General features: G+C 47.8%; 10 non-coding genes and 1 pseudogene across 10 annotated transcripts; all 11 read left to right on the forward strand.

Annotated features, from left to right (window-relative positions):
- The first annotated feature begins 1,020 nt into the window (after positions 1-1,020).
- LOC141223839 (U2 spliceosomal RNA) lies at positions 1,021-1,211 on the forward strand. Its single transcript, XR_012291361.1, has one exon. It is a non-coding gene; the product is annotated as a U2 spliceosomal RNA (small nuclear RNA).
- Positions 1,212-2,323: 1,112 nt separating this feature from the next.
- On the forward strand, positions 2,324-2,514 carry LOC141223840 (U2 spliceosomal RNA). The gene has a single exon (XR_012291362.1). It is a non-coding gene; the product is annotated as a U2 spliceosomal RNA (small nuclear RNA).
- Positions 2,515-3,629: 1,115 nt separating this feature from the next.
- Positions 3,630-3,820, forward strand: LOC141223829 (U2 spliceosomal RNA). The gene has a single exon (XR_012291352.1). It is a non-coding gene; the product is annotated as a U2 spliceosomal RNA (small nuclear RNA).
- Positions 3,821-4,938: 1,118 nt separating this feature from the next.
- LOC141223842 (U2 spliceosomal RNA) lies at positions 4,939-5,129 on the forward strand. Its single transcript, XR_012291364.1, has one exon. It is a non-coding gene; the product is annotated as a U2 spliceosomal RNA (small nuclear RNA).
- A 1,115-nt stretch (positions 5,130-6,244) lies between these two features.
- On the forward strand, positions 6,245-6,435 carry LOC141223843 (U2 spliceosomal RNA). Its single transcript, XR_012291365.1, has one exon. It is a non-coding gene; the product is annotated as a U2 spliceosomal RNA (small nuclear RNA).
- Positions 6,436-7,551: 1,116 nt separating this feature from the next.
- On the forward strand, positions 7,552-7,742 carry LOC141223844 (U2 spliceosomal RNA). The gene has a single exon (XR_012291366.1). It is a non-coding gene; the product is annotated as a U2 spliceosomal RNA (small nuclear RNA).
- Positions 7,743-8,857: 1,115 nt separating this feature from the next.
- On the forward strand, positions 8,858-9,048 carry LOC141223845 (U2 spliceosomal RNA). Its single transcript, XR_012291367.1, has one exon. It is a non-coding gene; the product is annotated as a U2 spliceosomal RNA (small nuclear RNA).
- A 1,121-nt stretch (positions 9,049-10,169) lies between these two features.
- On the forward strand, positions 10,170-10,360 carry LOC141223846 (U2 spliceosomal RNA). The gene has a single exon (XR_012291368.1). It is a non-coding gene; the product is annotated as a U2 spliceosomal RNA (small nuclear RNA).
- Positions 10,361-11,478: 1,118 nt separating this feature from the next.
- LOC141223571 (U2 spliceosomal RNA) lies at positions 11,479-11,669 on the forward strand. The gene has a single exon (XR_012291139.1). It is a non-coding gene; the product is annotated as a U2 spliceosomal RNA (small nuclear RNA).
- Positions 11,670-12,787: 1,118 nt separating this feature from the next.
- Positions 12,788-12,978, forward strand: LOC141223572 (U2 spliceosomal RNA). Its single transcript, XR_012291140.1, has one exon. It is a non-coding gene; the product is annotated as a U2 spliceosomal RNA (small nuclear RNA).
- A 1,115-nt stretch (positions 12,979-14,093) lies between these two features.
- On the forward strand, positions 14,094-14,183 carry LOC141223794 (U2 spliceosomal RNA; annotated as a pseudogene).
- Positions 14,184-18,584: the final 4,401 nt, after the last annotated feature.

Below are 18,584 nucleotides of genomic sequence, written 5' to 3' on the forward strand. Positions count from 1 at the left end.
GCTTTTCTTCTCCTCATTGGATTTTTCATGTTCAAAGTTGCAGAAGCCAGATTACAAGCTCATTTTGGTTCAACTTCAGCAACTGTGCATTGCATTGCCATGTAATGTGATGCAATGCTATCTTTCTAGCTCTCCCTTTTTACTTCCTTTTGGATAAACAGACATATTAGGCAAGCATTTTGGAGCTTTCACCTAAATAACTACAGGTGGTGAGATAAGCTGCACAATATAATTGACCTTTCAGTATATTGTTGCACACACACCATCTATTTAGCAAATGCCCTTGTTATCAACAGCAGCCTTTTAAACTCACCTGAGCTAACAGGTATGTGCGCTGGTTACTCTGCTGCGCTTAAAATTTCTTTTTTGGTTTGCTGCAATGCCTTTTCTGAAACGTTGTCTCCTTCTGCTGGAACACTGACTTCTTTCATTTAATGCCTGCAGACTATAAAAGAGAACCCAACCCAAAAAGTTTGGTTGATTAGTCTGTGGCATTCTGTTAAACTGTTGCTTATGGCGGTCTCTGTGAGCTTCTCAGCGACATTCAGCCAGCCAGGTATCCTGCCTGCAGTAGATGGAATGTGGCAATGGAACGCTGGCTGCGCGTGTCATAATAGGCTCTGAGCCTTTATATACCTGTGCACAGCAGCAGCCACCTTCAGTCTGCTGCTGGACAGCCAGCAGCAGCAGCAGCAGGAGAGGTATGTAATCAGGAGCCCTCCTGCTAAGGGTAGACAGCTGCTCGTTCCACCCCACCCCCCGCCTTAATTGGTTCTCCTCCCTTCCAACGGTGTTGAGGCGGGTGGGAACAGCAGGGGGTGAAGGTGCTGTGTTTAAAGAGGTGGAGTTATGCAGATCTAAAACGCGTGGATTGCAGCAGCAGCAAGCCGAAAAGTGCAGGCATGTAAGGGATCTAGAGGTTGACAACATGTCTTCTTAACGGGAGTCCAGGAGCTCATCTCCACAAATGGACTTTTCAGGATCCTTGGGTGGCTCCGTAGTTTGAAACCAATTCTGGTTATCGCTTCTCGGCCTTTTGGCTAAGATCAAGTGTAGTATCTGTTCTTATCAGTTTAATATCTGATACGTCCCCTATCTGGGGACCATATATTAAATGGATTTTTAGAACAGGGAGATGGAAAAAGAGCTTGCTCTGTCCACTCCACGCATTGACCTGGTATTGCAGTATCTCCAGGACCGGTGCACCCCTTCTTTAATGCAGTTTCTAAAATCAGAAAGAATTGAATTCAATGTTTTTTGTTCATTTTGCTTGTTTGTCGGATTTTGGGATGGACTCTTTGGCTTTGCTTTTCTTCTCCTCATTGGATTTTTCATGTTCAAAGTTGCAGAAGCCAGATTACAAGCTCATTTTGGTTCAACTTCAGCAACTGTGCATTGCATTGCCATGTAATGTGATGCAATGCTATCTTTCTAGCTCTCCCTTTTTACTTCCTTTTGGATAAACAGACATATTAGGCAAGCATTTTGGAGCTTTCACCTAAATAACTACAGGTGGTGAGATAAGCTGCACAATATAATTGACCTTTCAGTATATTGTTGCACACACACCATCTATTTAGCAAATGCCCTTGTTATCAACAGCAGCCTTTTAAACTCACCTGAGCTAACAGGTATGTGCGCTGGTTACTCTGCTGCGCTTAAAATTTCTTTTTTGGTTTGCTACAATGCCTTTTCTGAAACGTTGTCTCCTTCTGCTGGAACACTGACTTCTTTCATTTAATGCCTGCAGACTATAAAAGAGAACCCAACCCAAAAAGTTTGGTTGATTAGTCTGTGGCATTCTGTTAAACTGTTGCTTATGGCGGTCTCTGTGAGCTTCTCAGCGACATTCAGCCAGCCAGGTATCCTGCCTGCAGTAGATGGAATGTGGCAATGGAACGCTGGCTGCGCGTGTCATAATAGGCTCTGAGCCTTTATATACCTGTGCACAGCAGCAGCCACCTTCAGTCTGCTGCTGGACAGCCAGCAGCAGCAGCAGGAGAGGTATGTAATCAGGAGCCCTCCTGCTAAGGGTAGACAGCTGCTCGTTCCACCCCACCCCCCGCCTTAATTGGTTCTCCTCCCTTCCAACGGTGTTGAGGCGGGTGGGAACAGCAGGGGGTGAAGGTGCTGTGTTTAAAGAGGTGGAGTTATGCAGATCTAAAACGCGTGGATTGCAGCAGCAGCAAGCCGAAAAGTGCAGGCATGTAAGGGATCTAGAGGTTGACAACATGTCTTCTTAACGGGAGTCCAGGAGCTCATCTCCACAAATGGACTTTTCAGGATCCTTGGGTGGCTCCGTAGTTTGAAACCAATTCTGGTTATCGCTTCTCGGCCTTTTGGCTAAGATCAAGTGTAGTATCTGTTCTTATCAGTTTAATATCTGATACGTCCCCTATCTGGGGACCATATATTAAATGGATTTTTAGAACAGGGAGATGGAAAAAGAGCTTGCTCTGTCCACTCCACGCATTGACCTGGTATTGCAGTATCTCCAGGACCGGTGCACCCCTTCTTTAATGCAGTTTCTAAAATCAGAAAGAATTGAATTCAATGTTTTTTGTTCATTTTGCTTGTTTGTCGGATTTTGGGATGGACTCTTTGGCTTTGCTTTTCTTCTCCTCATTGGATTTTTCATGTTCAAAGTTGCAGAAGCCAGATTACAAGCTCATTTTGGTTCAACTTCAGCAACTGTGCATTGCATTGCCATGTAATGTGATGCAATGCTATCTTTCTAGCTCTCCCTTTTTACTTCCTTTTGGATAAACAGACATATTAGGCAAGCATTTTGGAGCTTTCACCTAAATAACTACAGGTGGTGAGATAAGCTGCACAATATAATTGACCTTTCAGTATATTGTTGCACACACACCATCTATTTAGCAAATGCCCTTGTTATCAACAGCAGCCTTTTAAACTCACCTGAGCTAACAGGTATGTGCGCTGGTTACTCTGCTGCGCTTAAAATTTCTTTTTTGGTTTGCTACAATGCCTTTTCTGAAACGTTGTCTCCTTCTGCTGGAACACTGACTTCTTTCATTTAATGCCTGCAGACTATAAAAGAGAACCCAACCCAAAAAGTTTGGTTGATTAGTCTGTGGCATTCTGTTAAACTGTTGCTTATGGCGGTCTCTGTGAGCTTCTCAGCGACATTCAGCCAGCCAGGTATCCTGCCTGCAGTAGATGGAATGTGGCAATGGAACGCTGGCTGCGCGTGTCATAATAGGCTCTGAGCCTTTATATACCTGTGCACAGCAGCAGCCACCTTCAGTCTGCTGCTGGACAGCCAGCAGCAGCAGCAGCAGGAGAGGTATGTAATCAGGAGCCCTCCTGCTAAGGGTAGACAGCTGCTCGTTCCACCCCACCCCCCGCCTTAATTGGTTCTCCTCCCTTCCAACGGTGTTGAGGCGGGTGGGAACAGCAGGGGGTGAAGGTGCTGTGTTTAAAGAGGTGGAGTTATGCAGATCTAAAACGCGTGGATTGCAGCAGCAGCAAGCCGAAAAGTGCAGGCATGTAAGGGATCTAGAGGTTGACAACATGTCTTCTTAACGGGAGTCCAGGAGCTCATCTCCACAAATGGACTTTTCAGGATCCTTGGGTGGCTCCGTAGTTTGAAACCAATTCTGGTTATCGCTTCTCGGCCTTTTGGCTAAGATCAAGTGTAGTATCTGTTCTTATCAGTTTAATATCTGATACGTCCCCTATCTGGGGACCATATATTAAATGGATTTTTAGAACAGGGAGATGGAAAAAGAGCTTGCTCTGTCCACTCCACGCATTGACCTGGTATTGCATTATCTCCAGGACCGGTGCACCCCTTCTTTAATGCAGTTTCTAAAATCAGAAAGAATTGAATTCAATGTTTTTTGTTCATTTTGCTTGTTTGTCGGATTTTGGGATGGACTCTTTGGCTTTGCTTTTCTTCTCCTCATTGGATTTTTCATGTTCAAAGTTGCAGAAGCCAGATTACAAGCTCATTTTGGTTCAACTTCAGCAACTGTGCATTGCATTGCCATGTAATGTGATGCAATGCTATCTTTCTAGCTCTCCCTTTTTACTTCCTTTTGGATAAACAGACATATTAGGCAAGCATTTTGGAGCTTTCACCTAAATAACTACAGGTGGTGAGATAAGCTGCACAATATAATTGACCTTTCAGTATATTGTTGCACACACACCATCTATTTAGCAAATGCCCTTGTTATCAACAGCAGCCTTTTAAACTCACCTGAGCTAACAGGTATGTGCGCTGGTTACTCTGCTGCGCTTAAAATTTCTTTTTTGGTTTGCTACAATGCCTTTTCTGAAACGTTGTCTCCTTCTGCTGGAACACTGACTTCTTTCATTTAATGCCTGCAGACTATAAAAGAGAACCCAACCCAAAAAGTTTGGTTGATTAGTCTGTGGCATTCTGTTAAACTGTTGCTTATGGCGGTCTCTGTGAGCTTCTCAGCGACATTCAGCCAGCCAGGTATCCTGCCTGCAGTAGATGGAATGTGGCAATGGAACGCTGGCTGCGCGTGTCATAATAGGCTCTGAGCCTTTATATACCTGTGCACAGCAGCAGCCACCTTCAGTCTGCTGCTGGACAGCCAGCAGCAGCAGCAGCAGCAGGAGAGGTATGTAATCAGGAGCCCTCCTGCTAAGGGTAGACAGCTGCTCGTTCCACCCCACCCCCCGCCTTAATTGGTTCTCCTCCCTTCCAACGGTGTTGAGGCGGGTGGGAACAGCAGGGGGTGAAGGTGCTGTGTTTAAAGAGGTGGAGTTATGCAGATCTAAAACGCGTGGATTGCAGCAGCAGCAAGCCGAAAAGTGCAGGCATGTAAGGGATCTAGAGGTTGACAACATGTCTTCTTAACGGGAGTCCAGGAGCTCATCTCCACAAATGGACTTTTCAGGATCCTTGGGTGGCTCCGTAGTTTGAAACCAATTCTGGTTATCGCTTCTCGGCCTTTTGGCTAAGATCAAGTGTAGTATCTGTTCTTATCAGTTTAATATCTGATACGTCCCCTATCTGGGGACCATATATTAAATGGATTTTTAGAACAGGGAGATGGAAAAAGAGCTTGCTCTGTCCACTCCACGCATTGACCTGGTATTGCAGTATCTCCAGGACCGGTGCACCCCTTCTTTAATGCAGTTTCTAAAATCAGAAAGAATTGAATTCAATGTTTTTTGTTCATTTTGCTTGTTTGTCGGATTTTGGGATGGACTCTTTGGCTTTGCTTTTCTTCTCCTCATTGGATTTTTCATGTTCAAAGTTGCAGAAGCCAGATTACAAGCTCATTTTGGTTCAACTTCAGCAACTGTGCATTGCATTGCCATGTAATGTGATGCAATGCTATCTTTCTAGCTCTCCCTTTTTACTTCCTTTTGGATAAACAGACATATTAGGCAAGCATTTTGGAGCTTTCACCTAAATAACTACAGGTGGTGAGATAAGCTGCACAATATAATTGACCTTTCAGTATATTGTTGCACACACACCATCTATTTAGCAAATGCCCTTGTTATCAACAGCAGCCTTTTAAACTCACCTGAGCTAACAGGTATGTGCGCTGGTTACTCTGCTGCGCTTAAAATTTCTTTTTTGGTTTGCTACAATGCCTTTTCTGAAACGTTGTCTCCTTCTGCTGGAACACTGACTTCTTTCATTTAATGCCTGCAGACTATAAAAGAGAACCCAACCCAAAAAGTTTGGTTGATTAGTCTGTGGCATTCTGTTAAACTGTTGCTTATGGCGGTCTCTGTGAGCTTCTCAGCGACATTCAGCCAGCCAGGTATCCTGCCTGCAGTAGATGGAATGTGGCAATGGAACGCTGGCTGCGCATGTCATAATAGGCTCTGAGCCTTTATATACCTGTGCACAGCAGCAGCCACCTTCAGTCTGCTGCTGGACAGCCAGCAGCAGCAGCAGCAGGAGAGGTATGTAATCAGGAGCCCTCCTGCTAAGGGTAGACAGCTGCTCGTTCCACCCCACCCCCCGCCTTAATTGGTTCTCCTCCCTTCCAACGGTGTTGAGGCGGGTGGGAACAGCAGGGGGTGAAGGTGCTGTGTTTAAAGAGGTGGAGTTATGCAGATCTAAAACGCGTGGATTGCAGCAGCAGCAAGCCGAAAAGTGCAGGCATGTAAGGGATCTAGAGGTTGACAACATGTCTTCTTAACGGGAGTCCAGGAGCTCATCTCCACAAATGGACTTTTCAGGATCCTTGGGTGGCTCCGTAGTTTGAAACCAATTCTGGTTATCGCTTCTCGGCCTTTTGGCTAAGATCAAGTGTAGTATCTGTTCTTATCAGTTTAATATCTGATACGTCCCCTATCTGGGGACCATATATTAAATGGATTTTTAGAACAGGGAGATGGAAAAAGAGCTTGCTCTGTCCACTCCACGCATTGACCTGGTATTGCAGTATCTCCAGGACCGGTGCACCCCTTCTTTAATGCAGTTTCTAAAATCAGAAAGAATTGAATTCAATGTTTTTTGTTCATTTTGCTTGTTTGTCGGATTTTGGGATGGACTCTTTGGCTTTGCTTTTCTTCTCCTCATTGGATTTTTCATGTTCAAAGTTGCAGAAGCCAGATTACAAGCTCATTTTGGTTCAACTTCAGCAACTGTGCATTGCATTGCCATGTAATGTGATGCAATGCTATCTTTCTAGCTCTCCCTTTTTACTTCCTTTTGGATAAACAGACATATTAGGCAAGCATTTTGGAGCTTTCACCTAAATAACTACAGGTGGTGAGATAAGCTGCACAATATAATTGACCTTTCAGTATATTGTTGCACACACACCATCTATTTAGCAAATGCCCTTGTTATCAACAGCAGCCTTTTAAACTCACCTGAGCTAACAGGTATGTGCGCTGGTTACTCTGCTGCGCTTAAAATTTCTTTTTTGGTTTGCTACAATGCCTTTTCTGAAACGTTGTCTCCTTCTGCTGGAACACTGACTTCTTTCATTTAATGCCTGCAGACTATAAAAGAGAACCCAACCCAAAAAAGTTTGGTTGATTAGTCTGTGGCATTCTGTTAAACTGTTGCTTATGGCGGTCTCTGTGAGCTTCTCAGCGACATTCAGCCAGCCAGGTATCCTGCCTGCAGTAGATGGAATGTGGCAATGGAACGCTGGCTGCGCGTGTCATAATAGGCTCTGAGCCTTTATATACCTGTGCACAGCAGCAGCCACCTTCAGTCTGCTGCTGGACAGCCAGCAGCAGCAGCAGCAGGAGAGGTATGTAATCAGGAGCCCTCCTGCTAAGGGTAGACAGCTGCTCGTTCCACCCCACTCCCCGCCTTAATTGGTTCTCCTCCCTTCCAACGGTGTTGAGGCGGGTGGGAACAGCAGGGGGTGAAGGTGCTGTGTTTAAAGAGGTGGAGTTATGCAGATCTAAAACGCGTGGATTGCAGCAGCAGCAAGCCGAAAAGTGCAGGCATGTAAGGGATCTAGAGGTTGACAACATGTCTTCTTAACGGGAGTCCAGGAGCTCATCTCCACAAATGGACTTTTCAGGATCCTTGGGTGGCTCCGTAGTTTGAAACCAATTCTGGTTATCGCTTCTCGGCCTTTTGGCTAAGATCAAGTGTAGTATCTGTTCTTATCAGTTTAATATCTGATACGTCCCCTATCTGGGGACCATATATTAAATGGATTTTTAGAACAGGGAGATGGAAAAAGAGCTTGCTCTGTCCACTCCACGCATTGACCTGGTATTGCAGTATCTCCAGGACCGGTGCACCCCTTCTTTAATGCAGTTTCTAAAATCAGAAAGAATTGAATTCAATGTTTTTTGTTCATTTTGCTTGTTTGTCGGATTTTGGGATGGACTCTTTGGCTTTGCTTTTCTTCTCCTCATTGGATTTTTCATGTTCAAAGTTGCAGAAGCCAGATTACAAGCTCATTTTGGTTCAACTTCAGCAACTGTGCATTGCATTGCCATGTAATGTGATGCAATGCTATCTTTCTAGCTCTCCCTTTTTACTTCCTTTTGGATAAACAGACATATTAGGCAAGCATTTTGGAGCTTTCACCTAAATAACTACAGGTGGTGAGATAAGCTGCACAATATAATTGACCTTTCAGTATATTGTTGCACACACACCATCTATTTAGCAAATGCCCTTGTTATCAACAGCAGCCTTTTAAACTCACCTGAGCTAACAGGTATGTGCGCTGGTTACTCTGCTGCGCTTAAAATTTCTTTTTTGGTTTGCTACAATGCCTTTTCTGAAACGTTGTCTCCTTCTGCTGGAACACTGACTTCTTTCATTTAATGCCTGCAGACTATAAAAGAGAACCCAACCCAAAAAGTTTGGTTGATTAGTCTGTGGCATTCTGTTAAACTGTTGCTTATGGCGGTCTCTGTGAGCTTCTCAGCGACATTCAGCCAGCCAGGTATCCTGCCTGCAGTAGATGGAATGTGGCAATGGAACGCTGGCTGCGCGTGTCATAATAGGCTCTGAGCCTTTATATACCTGTGCACAGCAGCAGCCACCTTCAGTCTGCTGCTGGACAGCCAGCAGCAGCAGCAGCAGGAGAGGTATGTAATCAGGAGCCCTCCTGCTAAGGGTAGACAGCTGCTCGTTCCACCCCACCCCCCGCCTTAATTGGTTCTCCTCCCTTCCAACGGTGTTGAGGCGGGTGGGAACAGCAGGGGGTGAAGGTGCTGTGTTTAAAGAGGTGGAGTTATGCAGATCTAAAACGCGTGGATTGCAGCAGCAGCAAGCCGAAAAGTGCAGGCATGTAAGGGATCTAGAGGTTGACAACATGTCTTCTTAACGGGAGTCCAGGAGCTCATCTCCACAAATGGACTTTTCAGGATCCTTGGGTGGCTCCGTAGTTTGAAACCAATTCTGGTTATCGCTTCTCGGCCTTTTGGCTAAGATCAAGTGTAGTATCTGTTCTTATCAGTTTAATATCTGATACGTCCCCTATCTGGGGACCATATATTAAATGGATTTTTAGAACAGGGAGATGGAAAAAGAGCTTGCTCTGTCCACTCCACGCATTGACCTGGTATTGCAGTATCTCCAGGACCGGTGCACCCCTTCTTTAATGCAGTTTCTAAAATCAGAAAGAATTGAATTCAATGTTTTTTGTTCATTTTGCTTGTTTGTCGGATTTTGGGATGGACTCTTTGGCTTTGCTTTTCTTCTCCTCATTGGATTTTTCATGTTCAAAGTTGCAGAAGCCAGATTACAAGCTCATTTTGGTTCAACTTCAGCAACTGTGCATTGCATTGCCATGTAATGTGATGCAATGCTATCTTTCTAGCTCTCCCTTTTTACTTCCTTTTGGATAAACAGACATATTAGGCAAGCATTTTGGAGCTTTCACCTAAATAACTACAGGTGGTGAGATAAGCTGCACAATATAATTGACCTTTCAGTATATTGTTGCACACACACCATCTATTTAGCAAATGCCCTTGTTATCAACAGCAGCCTTTTAAACTCACCTGAGCTAACAGGTATGTGCGCTGGTTACTCTGCTGCGCTTAAAATTTCTTTTTTGGTTTGCTACAATGCCTTTTCTGAAACGTTGTCTCCTTCTGCTGGAACACTGACTTCTTTCATTTAATGCCTGCAGACTATAAAAGAGAACCCAACCCAAAAAGTTTGGTTGATTAGTCTGTGGCATTCTGTTAAACTGTTGCTTATGGCGGTCTCTGTGAGCTTCTCAGCGACATTCAGCCAGCCAGGTATCCTGCCTGCAGTAGATGGAATGTGGCAATGGAACGCTGGCTGCGCGTGTCATAATAGGCTCTGAGCCTTTATATACCTGTGCACAGCAGCAGCCACCTTCAGTCTGCTGCTGGACAGCCAGCAGCAGCAGCAGCAGCAGCAGGAGAGGTATGTAATCAGGAGCCCTCCTGCTAAGGGTAGACAGCTGCTCGTTCCACCCCACCCCCCACCTTAATTGGTTCTCCTCCCTTCCAACGGTGTTGAGGCGGGTGGGAACAGCAGGGGGTGAAGGTGCTGTGTTTAAAGAGGTGGAGTTATGCAGATCTAAAACGCGTGGATTGCAGCAGCAGCAAGCCGAAAAGTGCAGGCATGTAAGGGATCTAGAGGTTGACAACATGTCTTCTTAACGGGAGTCCAGGAGCTCATCTCCACAAATGGACTTTTCAGGATCCTTGGGTGGCTCCGTAGTTTGAAACCAATTCTGGTTATCGCTTCTCGGCCTTTTGGCTAAGATCAAGTGTAGTATCTGTTCTTATCAGTTTAATATCTGATACGTCCCCTATCTGGGGACCATATATTAAATGGATTTTTAGAACAGGGAGATGGAAAAAGAGCTTGCTCTGTCCACTCCACGCATTGACCTGGTATTGCAGTATCTCCAGGACCGGTGCACCCCTTCTTTAATGCAGTTTCTAAAATCAGAAAGAATTGAATTCAATGTTTTTTGTTCATTTTGCTTGTTTGTCGGATTTTGGGATGGACTCTTTGGCTTTGCTTTTCTTCTCCTCATTGGATTTTTCATGTTCAAAGTTGCAGAAGCCAGATTACAAGCTCATTTTGGTTCAACTTCAGCAACTGTGCATTGCATTGCCATGTAATGTGATGCAATGCTATCTTTCTAGCTCTCCCTTTATACTTCCTTTTGGATAAACAGACATATTAGGCAAGCATTTTGGAGCTTTCACCTAAATAACTACAGGTGGTGAGATAAGCTGCACAATATAATTGACCTTTCAGTATATTGTTGCACACACACCATCTATTTAGCAAATGCCCTTGTTATCAACAGCAGCCTTTTAAACTCACCTGAGCTAACAGGTATGTGCGCTGGTTACTCTGCTGCGCTTAAAATTTCTTTTTTGGTTTGCTACAATGCCTTTTCTGAAACGTTGTCTCCTTCTGCTGGAACACTGACTTCTTTCATTTAATGCCTGCAGACTATAAAAGAGAACCCAACCCAAAAAGTTTGGTTGATTAGTCTGTGGCATTCTGTTAAACTGTTGCTTATGGCGGTCTCTGTGAGCTTCTCAGCGACATTCAGCCAGCCAGGTATCCTGCCTGCAGTAGATGGAATGTGGCAATGGAACGCTGGCTGCGCGTGTCATAATAGGCTCTGAGCCTTTATATACCTGTGCACAGCAGCAGTCACCTTCAGTCTGCTGCTGGACAGCCAGCAGCAGCAGCAGCAGCAGGAGAGGTATGTAATCAGGAGCCCTCCTGCTAAGGGTAGACAGCTGCTCGTTCCACCCCACCCCCCGCCTTAATTGGTTCTCCTCCCTTCCAACGGTGTTGAGGCGGGTGGGAACAGCAGGGGGTGAAGGTGCTGTGTTTAAAGAGGTGGAGTTATGCAGATCTAAAACGCGTGGATTGCAGCAGCAGCAAGCCGAAAAGTGCAGGCATGTAAGGGATCTAGAGGTTGACAACATGTCTTCTTAACGGGAGTCCAGGAGCTCATCTCCACAAATGGACTTTTCAGGATCCTTGGGTGGCTCCGTAGTTTGAAACCAATTCTGGTTATCGCTTCTCGGCCTTTTGGCTAAGATCAAGTGTAGTATCTGTTCTTATCAGTTTAATATCTGATACGTCCCCTATCTGGGGACCATATATTAAATGGATTTTTAGAACAGGGAGATGGAAAAAGAGCTTGCTCTGTCCACTCCACGCATTGACCTGGTATTGCAGTATCTCCAGGACCGGTGCACCCCTTCTTTAATGCAGTTTCTAAAATCAGAAAGAATTGAATTCAATGTTTTTTGTTCATTTTGCTTGTTTGTCGGATTTTGGGATGGACTCTTTGGCTTTGCTTTTCTTCTCCTCATTGGATTTTTCATGTTCAAAGTTGCAGAAGCCAGATTACAAGCTCATTTTGGTTCAACTTCAGCAACTGTGCATTGCATTGCCATGTAATGTGATGCAATGCTATCTTTCTAGCTCTCCCTTTTTACTTCCTTTTGGATAAACAGACATATTAGGCAAGCATTTTGGAGCTTTCACCTAAATAACTACAGGTGGTGAGATAAGCTGCACAATATAATTGACCTTTCAGTATATTGTTGCACACACACCATCTATTTAGCAAATGCCCTTGTTATCAACAGCAGCCTTTTAAACTCACCTGAGCTAACAGGTATGTGCGCTGGTTACTCTGCTGCGCTTAAAATTTCTTTTTTGGTTTGCTACAATGCCTTTTCTGAAACGTTGTCTCCTTCTGCTGGAACACTGACTTCTTTCATTTAATGCATGCAGACTATAAAAGAGAACCCAACCCAAAAAGTTTGGTTGATTAGTCTGTGGCATTCTGTTAAACTGTTGCTTATGGCGGTCTCTGTGAGCTTCTCAGCGACATTCAGCCAGCCAGGTATCCTGCCTGCAGTAGATGGAATGTGGCAATGGAACGCTGGCTGCGCGTGTCATAATAGGCTCTGAGCCTTTATATACCTGTGCACAGCAGCAGCCACCTTCAGTCTGCTGCTGGACAGCCAGCAGCAGCAGCAGCAGCAGGAGAGGTATGTAATCAGGAGCCCTCCTGCTAAGGGTAGACAGCTGCTCGTTCCACCCCACCCCCCGCCTTAATTGGTTCTCCTCCCTTCCAACGGTGTTGAGGCGGGTGGGAACAGCAGGGGGTGAAGGTGCTGTGTTTAAAGAGGTGGAGTTATGCAGATCTAAAACGCGTGGATTGCAGCAGCAGCAAGCTGAAAAGTGCAGGCATGTAAGGGATCTAGAGGTTGACAACATGTCTTCTTAACGGGAGTCCAGGAGCTCATCTCCACAAATGGACTTTTCAGGATCCTTGGGTGGCTCCGTAGTTTGAAACCAATTCTGGTTATCGCTTCTCGGCCTTTTGGCTAAGATCAAGTGTAGTATCTGTTCTTATCAGTTTAATATCTGATACGTCCCCTATCTGGGGACCATATATTAAATGGATTTTTAGAACAGGGAGATGGAAAAAGAGCTTGCTCTGTCCACTCCACGCATTGACCTGGTATTGCAGTATCTCCAGGACCGGTGCACCCCTTCTTTAATGCAGTTTCTAAAATCAGAAAGAATTGAATTCAATGTTTTTTGTTCATTTTGCTTGTTTGTCGGATTTTGGGATGGACTCTTTGGCTTTGCTTTTCTTCTCCTCATTGGATTTTTCATGTTCAAAGTTGCAGAAGCCAGATTACAAGCTCATTTTGGTTCAACTTCAGCAACTGTGCATTGCATTGCCATGTAATGTGATGCAATGCTATCTTTCTAGCTCTCCCTTTTTACTTCCTTTTGGATAAACAGACATATTAGGCAAGCATTTTGGAGCTTTCACCTAAATAACTACAGGTGGTGAGATAAGCTGCACAATATAATTGACCTTTCAGTATATTGTTGCACACGCACCATCTATTTAGCAAATGCCCTTGTTATCAACATCAGCCTTTTAAACTCACCTGAGCTAACAGGTATGTGCGCTGGTTACTCTGCTGCGCTTAAAATTTCTTTTTTGGTTTGCTACAATGCCTTTTCTGAAACGTTGTCTCCTTCTGCTGGAACACTGACTTCTTTCATTTAATGCCTGCAGACTATAAAAGAGAACCCAACCCAAAAAGTTTGGTTGATTAGTCTGTGGCATTCTGTTAAACTGTTGCTTATGGCGGTCTCTGTGAGCTTCTCAGCGACATTCAGCCAGCCAGGTATCCTGCCTGCAGTAGATGGAATGTGGCAATGGAACGCTGGCTGCGCGTGTCATAATAGGCTCTGAGCCTTTATATACCTGTGCACAGCAGCAGCCACCTTCAGTCTGCTGCTGGACAGCCAGCAGCAGCAGCAGCAGGAGAGGTATGTAATCAGGAGCCCTCCTGCTAAGGGTAGACAGCTGCTCGTTCCACCCCACCCCCCGCCTTAATTGGTTCTCCTCCCTTCCAACGGTGTTGAGGCGGGTGGGAACAGCAGGGGGTGAAGGTGCTGTGTTTAAAGAGGTGGAGTTATGCAGATCTAAAACGCGTGGATTGCAGTAGCAGCAAGCCGAAAAGTGCAGGCATGTAAGGGATCTAGAGGTTGACAACATGTCTTCTTAACGGGAGTCCAGGAGCTCATCTCCACAAATGGACTTTTCAGGATCCTTGGGTGGCTCCGTAGTTTGAAACCAATTCTGGTTATCGCTTCTCGGCCTTTTGGCTAAGATCAAGTGTAGTATCTGTTCTTTTAAGAACACAAGAGCTGCGATCTACACTTGACGAGAGCGATCGAACTCGGAAGGAGAAGAGCTTCGGAGCCCAGCTGACATCGGAGAAGGAAGGCGGATATCGGTGGGAGGAAGAAGCTCTAAAGAATCCAGAAGAAGACGAAGACTCGGAGAAGAATCGGGCTGTCCTGTGGAATCTTCGAGGAAGAAAATCATCGAGACAAAGACCTTTCGTGGAATTTGTCCAGAACACGACGGGAGAAGAATCTGCATAGCTCCACCCATTCCGGGAAGAGTTCCAGATCCAGCTCCAAGAAGTAACTGCAGGAGGAAAGCCATGGCAAGCGCTGCGAGGAAGGCCGAAAAGAAGAGCCTGGAGCAGGGGACAGCCAGGAGGGCCCAGCCAGGAGCCGATTCTGACCCCAAGGACTCTGCCTCCACGACTGGCCAGCAGAAGGGACCCCAGAAGCCCCGCCACGAAGCTCCAGCCCTGGAGCCATGGATGCGGCAGACGGTGGCCCTGAAGCTGAAGGAAGTGGATGGGAGGGTGCCGGACATGTCCTCGGACGTGTTCTGCCAGAAGATGCTGCTGGATCGAGGCTTCTCCAGGTCGGACACCCTCAGCATCCAGACCTTCTTGACGGGGATCTTCTTCGTCACCTTCGCCACTGTGAACACCTGCAGGAGGTTCTGGGAAATGGTAAGCGCAAAAGGACCGGATAATTCTTTCTCTGCCTTTACAGGTAGCTGCCCTATCCAGAGGGACGAAAGGAGGATCACGGTCTCCATGCGCAACCCGCACACCCCAGGCCAAGACATCTGTACCTTCCTGAGACGCTTCTGTTTGGTTGTGAAGGAACCCTCTCACATCCTGAATGGACTCGGCTTCTGGACAGGTAAGTGGTCGGTGACCGTTAGACTTCACAGGGACCTGGCGTACTCAGACGGACTTCGGCACCTGCCCCCGACATCCTCCCTGGGCAACTCCTACGGCCTCATCTATTACCCGGACATGCCGCGGAACTGCAGGAGATGCGGCAAGAACGGCCACGAGATGAAGGACTGCAAGGAGGATGCCTGCAGGATTTGTCGAGTGACGGGACACAGCTCGAAGGACTGCCCGAAGAAGACATCCTGCAACCTGTGTGGGCTGGCGGCTCATCTGTACAAGGATTGCCCCAAGCGTGAGAGATCCTGGGCATCGGTGGTTGCGACGACCCCAGCTACGGAGGACAAGGCCCCGACGACCAGGCCTGTGAAGGTCAAGGACGCGACGACCAAGGCCCCAGCGGCCAAGGCCGAGACGACCAAGGCCAAAGCGGTCAAGGAGTCGGTGGCCAAAGCCCCAGCGACGGTCCCAGCAGCTCCGAAGCAGAAGAAAAAGTCAAAGGAGGGTAAGAGTTCTGTCACCCCTCTCTCGATCCCTCCCCCTGCCACCCCCGTCCAATTCCCCCCCACCCCGGCCACCCCTGCTGAGGATTCCACTTTCTCTTCCTCCTTCCCCTACTCCTCAGCAGGTGTCCTTTCCCCTGCCCCGGCAGCCACTCTCCCTCCCCAGACCATGGTAGCGGTGGAATTAACCTTTCCTCCACCCGCCGCTATCTATTCCGAGGAGGATTTTCCCCTTCTTGTCTCCCCAGTTCCAACCCGGGGAAAGAGGAAGGTGGAGGACAGCCCTGCTACTGAATCCTCCAAAAAGAAGATTCTGGATTTCGTAGGCGAAAAGGAGGATACCCTCCCTGAGCCAGAAGAGATGGAGCACATGGTTGAGACCCTGGTGGCCGAGCCAGAAGAGGAGGAACTGGTGGTCGCCGAGATCGAGGCCGCGCTGCTTTACCAGATGGAGGAAGAGGGCCTGCTGGTGATCCCGTCACCAGCAGTCAACACCGACGAGGGACCACCCGACCGGAGTGGTAACTAAGGTGTATTGCCTGCGCTAACTTTTTCTTTTTTCCCTACATGATGGCTAATATTAACTTATTTTCCATTAATGTCAGGAGCATCAAGGACAAGTTCAGATGTCAGACTATTTATGCCTTCCTTACTTTCCAGTTGTGTGATGTTTATATGTTGCAGGAATGTTCCCTTCCCTCCTCTAGGTCCTTCAAACATCTGGCCAGGGAGTGGTCCCACGGTCCATCCTACTGGTCCGGTGGGGGTGACTGCAAGTCTGCGGGGGTCGCAATTCTGATCAGGGGGGGCGCATTCACGCTTGAGTCCGTCCAGGAGCTCATCTGCGGCAGGGCTCTTGTTGTAGATGGCAACTGGGCGGGAGAACCTGTCAGGTTCATCAACGTGTATGCGTCCCCACTGAAGAATGAGCGTTTGGAGCTTTTCCAGACCCTGCGGCTTCAGCTTGCCACCACCAGGACCTTAGTGATGGCCGGGGATTTCAACTGCCCCATCGAGGAGGATGGTCGTAGTTCTGGCACATCTGCCAAGTTGGACATCACGTCCAAGCTGCTCATCGAGATGGTAACCGAGGCCTCTCTTCAGGACGTGGTGGGCTCCATGGGGAGAGGCTCCACGAACTATTCGTGGAGCCGACCCGATGGCTCACTCCGCTCCAGGATTGACTTTGTGTTCACCTCTCGGGCAGTCAGGCAGAGTAGGCACTCGATGGTCTCCTGCTTCTTCTCCGACCACAGAGCCATTCACTTACAAGGTGTCCTCGGCGACGGTTTTCCGTCCGGCCCCGGCTCCTGGAAGCTGAATTGTGCTCTGCTGGCTCAGGATGAAGTCGTGGAGGAGCTGAGAGCAGCCTACGCAATGTGGCAGTCCTACAAGGGTAGCTTCCAAACAATCTCTGATTGGTGGGAATATGTTAAACTTGAGTTTCGCTGTTTCTTTCAGGCCAAGGGTCGACAACAGGCGTGTGAGAAGAGGAGGGACTTCAGAGGGCTGCAGCGCGAGCTGCGGTCGCTGCAGGACCTTCTTCACTGCGGCTGGGACGTGAGGGAGGAGCTGGAGGAGACCAAGAAGAGCCTGAAAAGGCACTTTGAGGAGGAGTCCAAGCGAATCGTCTTCCGTTCCAAAGTGGAGAATCTGGAGAAGGGTGAGAAATGTAACTCATTCTTTTTCAGGAAACTTCATGCCGGTCACACGCCCCTGAACGAGCTGCGAGACGAGAGCGGAAACATGCGACGTGGGAAGGAGGACGTGATGAGGGTCGTCAGCGACTTCTACAGCGAACTCTACTCCCACAAGACTACTGACCCTGACGCTGCTGATAAGTTCCTGTCAGGTATCACTAACCATCTTGATCCTGCAGGCACGGCAGCCTTGGACAAACCTCTGATGGTGGGCGAATTGCTCTCTGCCGCTAAATCCTTTAGGACCGGCAGGACCCCGGGCAGTGATGGTCTTCCAGCGGAGCTCTATGTAGCGCTGGGAGACCTCATCTGTCCGGACCTGTTGGACCTGTACGAGGAGATGGTGGTGGAGGGTAGAATGCCTCCATCTTTGAGGGAAGGAATGGTCACGATCCTGTACAAGCGGAAGGGAGAGAGGTGCGACCTGAGGAATTGGCGTCCCATTACTCTGCTCAACGTGGACTACAAGATCCTGGCCAAGACGATGGCGACACGACTTAAGACGGTCATCGGACGGATCATCCACCCGGACCAGACCTGCGGCATCCCTGGACGTCGCATCGCAGACAGCCTCGCTCTCGTGCGGGACACGGTCGAGTACATCAAGGTCCGCCGCGCACACGCGGCCCTGGTCTCCTTGAATCAGGAGAAGGCCTTCGACCGGGTTTCCCACGAGTTCATGGGCCGAGCTCTGCACCGGTTAGGTTTGGGTAACATGTTTTGTTCGTATGTCCGTCTGATGTATTTTGATATCCACAGCTCGGTGTTGGTGAACGGCTGGAAGACTGACCCCTTCCCTGTCCTCTCTGGGGTCAGACAAGGCTGCCCTCTATCACCTCTTCTTTTTGTTTGTGTTATAGAACTCTTCGCAGAGGCTATCCGGCAGAATGGAGAGATCAGAGGGATCACCGCACCGGGTCCGGGACGACACGAGGTCAAGTGCTCGCTCTACATGGACGACGTCACCGTCTTCTGCGCTGATCGTGGTTCAGTCGACGCCCTCGTCCAGACGTGTGAGAGGTTCAGCCGGGCTTCAGGGGCCAAAGTCAACTGCAGGAAGTCGGAAGCCATGCTCTTCGGGGATTGGCAGCCGGCCTCCTCCGCCCCCTTCCCCTTCAACATTCAACCGGATTTCCTCAAGGTGCTGGGAGTCTGGTTCGGGAAGGAAGGAGCGGCCCTCAAGTCCTGGCAAGAACGCTTGGCCAAGGTGAAGCAACGGATCGGACTCTGGAGCCTCAGACACCTCACTTGTGAGGGTAAGGCACTCGTCCTGCGTAATGAGGTCCTGCCCGTCTTGCAGTACACGGCGCAGGCCTGGCCCCCACACGTCACTGTGTGCAGGGCCATTACCAGGACAGTGTTTCACTTTGTC

Source organism: Phyllobates terribilis, unplaced genomic scaffold, assembly GCF_046119375.1.
Source record: "Phyllobates terribilis strain yellow unplaced genomic scaffold, ASM4611937v1 Scaffold_377__1_contigs__length_1856515, whole genome shotgun sequence".
NCBI lineage: Eukaryota > Metazoa > Chordata > Amphibia > Anura > Dendrobatidae > Phyllobates > Phyllobates terribilis.